The sequence below is a fragment of the Morone saxatilis genome, unplaced genomic scaffold, assembly GCF_004916995.1.
Source record: "Morone saxatilis isolate NCDOM2014 unplaced genomic scaffold, NCSU_SB_2.0 Contig18, whole genome shotgun sequence".
Lineage (NCBI taxonomy): Eukaryota > Metazoa > Chordata > Actinopteri > Moronidae > Morone > Morone saxatilis.
The window spans coordinates 28,995,520-29,002,831 of record NW_023339740.1 but is presented as its reverse complement, the minus strand read 5'-3'; positions in this window follow the sequence as shown (position 1 = coordinate 29,002,831).

The following is a 7,312-nucleotide window of genomic DNA, read 5'->3' as shown; positions in this document are numbered from 1 at the left end:
TCCTCCCCATCCCTAGCGTGAAATGTATTTTCCATTCCAAACGATTTAGTGCTGCTCTAGCGCTTGCGTTTTCAAATGTGATATTGCAACTACGGTGTACACTATGTACAAAGAAGCCTATGACAAACATGTCTTCCAAATACACTTCATCGAGTTGTCCTTTCGGGTGATGAGTTCGTTATTTCAAACAAACTACAAAACTGCATTGAATCATTAGTGTGACCTTACCCCCCAAGCAATAGCAAAAAACCTTGTTATTTAGACCGTAATATTGATTTCTTTGACTTACCTGTCAAGGAGAAAGCAGGCAACTTCAGCGTCCCTTTCAAAGTCTTTCTCCCTTCATTACCCTCGTTTCTTGAATACGCGGTCACGTTGCCTTTTTAATTCCCTTTTTCATTTTTCCCCGCATAATTCCTTGTCCTGTGCTCCGGCAATAAGTATGATCCTCCCATTTATAAACTAAAGTGCAGTGCAGACTTTCAAATGGTGCCAAGGCAGTGGACAAGCGCCTCCTTCACTGATCTCCTTCTCCGTTATAGGCTGGTTTCAGTCATTGTGAGTGCTGGCCGTGACGAAAAACGCGTTGTTAGCTAGACAGGTGGGCATTGCCGTATGTCCCTTCTCGGCCCGATTGTAGTTTTTCAAAATGGGCGGAACCAACATGGAAGCCTCCCATTGGACTTTGCCCCGTCCAATGTATATTTACAGATAAGAGTTCTTTCGCTTACGAGGATAAGTTTGATCATGGGTTAGGTTTACACCAATGAGGACACATTTATGAATGAAAGACATTGATTTTAGCATATAAAAATACTTAAAATAGCTACACAATTGTCCCTTTAAAGCTTGCAGAGCCATCTACAGTTAAACAAAGCATCCATTTAAACTGTCACTGTCCTCAAGACTGAGATAACAGGAAGCCAAACCATAAAATGACGGAAAAGATAAAACCCAGTAATTCATGACCCCGAGATTGAGCATCTAATTGGCCTGGATAATGTAAAAAACAACATACTGACACCGCCCTCAAAAATGTCACGACAGAAAGTACCTGAATTACAACTTTATCTGTTTGTGTCCTGGTAGAAAGATTCCTGAAGAGCCATTTATCGGTCCCAGAAAACCCTTAATAAATTAATTAATAATACATTATTAAAGCTGCGCGACAGACTGATTTATGTTCTATTATAGGTTCCATATGTAAGATTTATTATTATTTTTTATGTATATAATCAGTGTTTATCAGTAGTGAGTGAACAGGTTTGTAGTGTAGCCAACTTCCCTCTGCTGCCTGTGGGCTGATTTCTATGTGTTTCTATCTTCATACAAGACTGGGTTGGGCAGCTGACTAACCCTAAGCTTACTCGCATAAAATCCACTATCTGAGTGGATATGTTAGTTAGGCTTCCCCATGATAGTAAACTTGTGTATTTCTGACAAACAGTGTTGATTTTGGCCAACAATAAATGATGTAGCTGTACAAAGCTAATGATAGCTGTCTCTAGCCAAGGAGCGATGCAAAGGTTGTAGCGGTGTGGGTCTGGTGTGGGGTCGCTGTACGGTGTGGGTCTGGTTTGTGGTCGCTGTACGGTGTTGGGTCTTGGTGGTCGGTCGGGGCCTGTTACGGTGTGGGGTCTGGTGTCGGGTCGCTGTACGGTGTGGGTTGGTGTCGGTCCGCTGTACGGTGTGGGGTTCTGGTGTCGGTCGCTTGTACGGTGTGGGTCTGGTGTCGGTCGCTGTACTGTAAACTTTGCAGATAGTAACGTTATTTCTATAATGAACTGTCAGTTATTTTACAGCGTTCAGTGTTTTGTCACTGTTGGCCGACGCCCCAGGATGATGCTCGCTGGCAACCTACGCACCGTGTAGCGGAGCTCAAACATTAACGAAAGACAAAGACTGCAGGAAAGCCGAAAACATAATAGCAAAAGAAATGGTTGAAAGAAATGAACCAGTTAATAAGTAACTGACACAAGTTTTTTAATGCCGACCACTGAGTGAAATAATATCGGCTGAATATTGAGGAAAAACTTTTGAAGACATTTAAATGAGGCGACAGAAAAACACTCCTTAAAATGTCACAAAACAGAAATCAATAAAGATGAATTGGTTGATGTATTTCAGTTTTCTCGCAGGAAAAGAAAGACAGCAGAAAAGTCAATGATGGACCCGTTAGAAAAGGAAAAAGTAAGTTTTCTGATACATTGTGAAATAAAAAAAGTTTAAGAAAAACTTCATAAATTTAAAGCAAACTGGCTTTCATTAAATGTTTTGAGTTTTAAAGTCAAATCTTTTAAGTTTTTGTAAAATTAAACTTTAATTAATGCCAAATTTCTTCCTTTTCTTCTTTAAGAAAAACTAGAAGTCTTTAGGTTTTAAAGGGACACTTCACCCATTTGCATTAAGCCTTTGTATCGTTAGAAAACCCAGTCATATTTTTTGAATGGTCGTGCACCATTCCCTCATTTTTCCCCCTGAGACGGGAGAAATACGGATTTTCAGTGTTTGCACTTCCTGCTTCCAATGATGTAAAAAATCGTCATTTTGCAATCCCTGAAAGCAGGAAGTCTCATATCTTTTGTAGAAGAGGTATCGGGTGATATCGGTATCGGAAATTGAGAGTTGGACAATATCGGAATATCGGATATCGGCAGAAAAGCCAATATCGAGCATCTCAAGCCGCTCTGAGTGTCCATGACTGTTGGCTTGAGTTTGTTGTCAGGAAGCCAAACAATAAAAATACCCTGCGAGTCATGACCCACTTTGTCGTTAAGTAATTGGCTTTCAGGCTTTATGATGTGGCCGGACAGAAAACAGGTTTCCAAACATGGCTTTGCTTCACCACTTGGCATCAAATGTAGGGCATTGATTGAGTAATGAGTGACAGCATTGGAAGTGTTTTACTTCCTGGTAGAATCAGAAAGCCAACAAATGGAAAAAAACACGTAATTTCCACTGAGCGGGTTGTGTTTGCAGTCACGACTCAACATGTCCTGGACTTATATCTGCGTTGAGCTTCTCATCTCTAAGTAAGACAGTGACATTTATGACTGTTCCTTTAAAAGAAAACATTAAAATTACCTTTTTGTTTCTCTCTATGTAACTGCTCATGTCGGGATTGCGTACAAATTACTCTTCCTAATTGTCCTCCTCCAAAAATACACCACATTTTGCAGAAAGACGAAGACGGCACAAAGCCAAAGCATAAACTGTGGAAACGTAAATATCCTGTAATTCATGACTCAGTTAGTAATTAATTAAAAGGTTATAATAGCATACTCATGTGATCCAGCAGGTGTGATTATGAAACACACATTAGAAAACAGGTTACACAAACAACTTTCCTACCACTACCAGAGGGTTATTATGTAAGATTATATAACGTTAAAAGTCCAGTCTGTCACATTGAGGATCTATTGTCAGAAATGGAATATAATATTTGGTCTTTGGTTTAGCACCACAAACAAAATACTTGGGTTGTATGTACCGTTCATCATCTCTTGACACATCCAATGTAAATAGTTATAGATTTTCATTTATAGGCTCATTCTGTTTTGGTGACCCAAAGATTCCTGAGTCATGGATGCATGTATGAGCGAGCGTGCTATTAATGTGTGATTTTGATGCTAGCTTTGAGAGAAACTGTGCTAGTCAATGTGCTCCCGCTGCCCCCGAAACCTTTTATAAATATAGATCTGACATTATAAACCAAACATTTCATCATGCTGTTGCTATCTCACACCAGATGTTTAGCTTTTATGGGACTGGGCGAGCTTCAGAGGCCCTTTATGACTGCAAGAGTGTTGTTAAATATTTCCAGGAGGCACGTAGAAAAGAAATAAGCTTCTGTGACAGGTTATCATGTAAGGGCACAAAACATATAAAAATAAGTTTGTTTCTTTGCTCAGCTTTGCCACACAGGACGTATGCAGCTGTATGAGCCTGGCTGAGTGAATGAACAAGATCGGTGTGAGCAGTAATGTACAGCAGGTGGTTATTTATAAAATCCAGACGATGCTGAATTGATCTAGAAATTGAGAAACTGCGAGGGGTAGTGTCATGAAACACACACTGGCAACAGACCAGCTGCAGTGCCTGCCTAATTAAAGCAGCAGCACCTCTAGCTTGAACCATAAATACTGACCCAGCTGGCTGCAAAACAGCTAGCGGGGAAAACAAAAACTTCACCGCCAGCAGCGCTAACTTCTTCCTCCGCACGCCGAGGATGCAGCATATGGTCCCCTCTGCTGAGGAATTATTGGGCTTCCAGCTATCATCAACCAAAGACTAGCTAGAGCAGAGAGCTGGCACTGCCACCCACCCTCTTAGAGCTCTGAGTTAGATTCCTGTATTTACTACAGAATGTAAAATGTTTCTGGGTTTTGGGTAAAAACGTTCTAACATAAAAACAAACGGCTCTAAATCTCAATTCAGTCAAGTGCCTGAAAACTTATTGTCCTTATCGTCAAATATTGTCATAAAAAACACTGATAAAAATACAACTCATGACACACAAGTGTAAATTATACACAACATCTACAGCAGCCACTCTGTATCCTCATCTACCAGATCTACTTTAACTTTACCCTGATGGTTTCATTTCTCACCATACTGAGGAACAGCACATCTCATTTTTGACCACATAAGTACTCTCACTTCTTCATCCCTGGTTGGAGTGACAAAGCATAATGTTTTTATTATGAAAAATATCTCAGAATTATAATTTATTTTCTTTTAAATAAACACAATATGCTTCCATATGTTTGTGATCGAAGTCGGAAACAAATCTAAACCATAAAGAGAATCAAAATTGTGCAAGTTTTGGGCCACAAAATTACGAATTATAAAACATGTGCAAAGTACCTGCGTCTTCCATACTGTGTCTGCATTTGTAATAAAAACCTTCACCGCAGCTGCATAAAGTTAACAGTCAGGTTGTATTTCAGGAGAATTCATCACTTCCTGCGGGTGAAAACACTTGAATTGGACAAACAAGGTGGCGGCTAAATTAAAGGAAATGAGACTTCATACGGCCGACGTTGATTCATGATGATACGTTTTTGCAGCTTTATGTGAAATTAAAATGATGAAGGGAAAACATTTGACAAATCATTTAAAAACACACTCACCAGCAGAAAATTACACCCTCAGTGTCTGCCCACTTCAATCTGACCTTACATAAGCTCATAAGCTTTTGATTGCTTTCATTTGCATTTATTACATAATGACAGCACCGCTGCGAGGCCCTACCGTCAGATGAATCAAATGTTGCGCTTATCGGGAACGCTTTAGCTGTTTTCCAGCTTTTTTTTTGTTGGTGCGAACCACATAAACATTTCCTCCCAGTCGTTGTAAACAATAAGGATGGCGCTGACCTGCAGTCGTGTATTCTCAGCCATAATAACGAATGCAGAACTCATTACTGTTATTTGTGGCTTTAAGAGGGGAAATCTCCTCTTCGGTGGCACATTCACACATGGCAGCTGTGGTCACGAGCCAGGTCGTTTATTTCACACAAATGAACGCTCCTCGCCTCATCTCGGCGCTAAATTGTGTGGGTTGATCCGCTTAACGGTCTGACGGAAGCGGGGATATTGGTATTAATTGCACGCCAAGGTGGCACCCCCCCAACCAGACACACACACTTCTCACTGTCTCATCTTCTATTTAACTGTTCTCATTATTGTTTCTCTCCATTCTTAAACAACCTCCTCCACTCTCTTTCTTGTCTTTCTGCCTATACTCTACTATTATCTGTTATTATTGTCCACTTCTTCCCCTCCGTCCCTGGTGAGGAGCTGACCCGTAATGACTGATATTACAGCGGCACAAACAGGTGCGTCTGTTGTCGGTGTTGCTCTGCGAGGTGAAGGTCGGCTCATTGTTTCGTGGAAGATGTTGCATGAATAAACGTCCATTACGACCTTTCCTGAGTGGTTATAATTACATGTTGTCGGTTCCTGTGCTCCGCTTCTTTAAGTCAGAATAAGAGTTTCTTGCAATCGGAAAAATGAATAAATGAAAACAGGTAAAGGTGTGATTAAGGGTGCAGATCTCGTTACAACAGGAGGGGAACATCAATGTCTAATGTGCAGCATTACACACTTATACACTATTTATTAAAGTCCAGGTGAAATTAAAAATGTTATTTTTAATTTTAACCCAGTTATATTGTTTCTCTTTTTAACAACCAAATTTCTTTGTATTTTTATATTAAAATCCAATCATTGTAAAACAAAATGTGACGTGTGCTTGAACTAACTGATTTCAACCAATAATATTAACGACACAGTGCGAAGATTCATTAGGATGGCTAGCTACCAAAACACAACTTTATCAGTGATTTGGGTGAAACTGGATCATATTTTATGGAGAGAATAATGTCCGTCTTGTCTGGTTTTCCCTCTGACGTCCTCCGGCTGCTCTGCCTCAACTACGCCAACTGCTACTGTACTTTTGGGTGTCTGTAAATGTTATAAGGAGTTCGGTCTAGACCTGCTCTATTTGAAAAGTGTCCTGTGTCATTTATGGAGTTTCCAGATGAAAGAAAGAAAAAAGAAGCTAACTGTTGCTAACAGTAATGTTAGGTGGCGTTAGCTAGTTAGCTCGTGCCGCTTGTGAGCTTGTTGCCGGTTTTAAATGTTCTCAATCAAATGGATCCTATTGTTTATTCTGCTGTAATATTAGGCAGAAGTTTCAGATCAGAACATCTGTCTGTTGTTTATTATACACATTAAAATGAGCCTGCATGTATCCAGGGCAGCATCCTCCCACCCACTCATACTGAAAACAAGTTCTGTGTTTGTGGTAAAAAAATGTGGCTTTGGTTCAGTGGCCTCAGTGGGTTACTTTACTTCCTGTTAGAGCTTGCTAAATGTAGAGCTAATTTTAGGGCTTTGCTTTTGAACACAGAGAGAGAAAGTGCCAAGGCTCATTAAACAATACAATTACACTTCTGTCTCAGTACAATGCACGCTACCTGATGTCTGATCTGGTTCAGGTAGATTACTGTATGGTGGAGAGGATGCAGGCAATCTGTTAGATGAGTACACTTACCACGCCAGGACACACACACACACACACACACACACACACACAGAAAAATAGATTAGAACAGAAGACAAGTCCATTTCAATCCACTATTATCGCAGCAAGCTGTGGGCTGTAATTGTGTTGTATGTACATGCCGAGCACTCTTCATCAGCAGTGCTATTACGCTTTAGGTAATGCTGCGCGGCAGAAAATGATTTCCCTCCAAGGACGGTGAAGGGATATAAAACATGTAAAGGAACGTCTTTCTGTCCCAGGA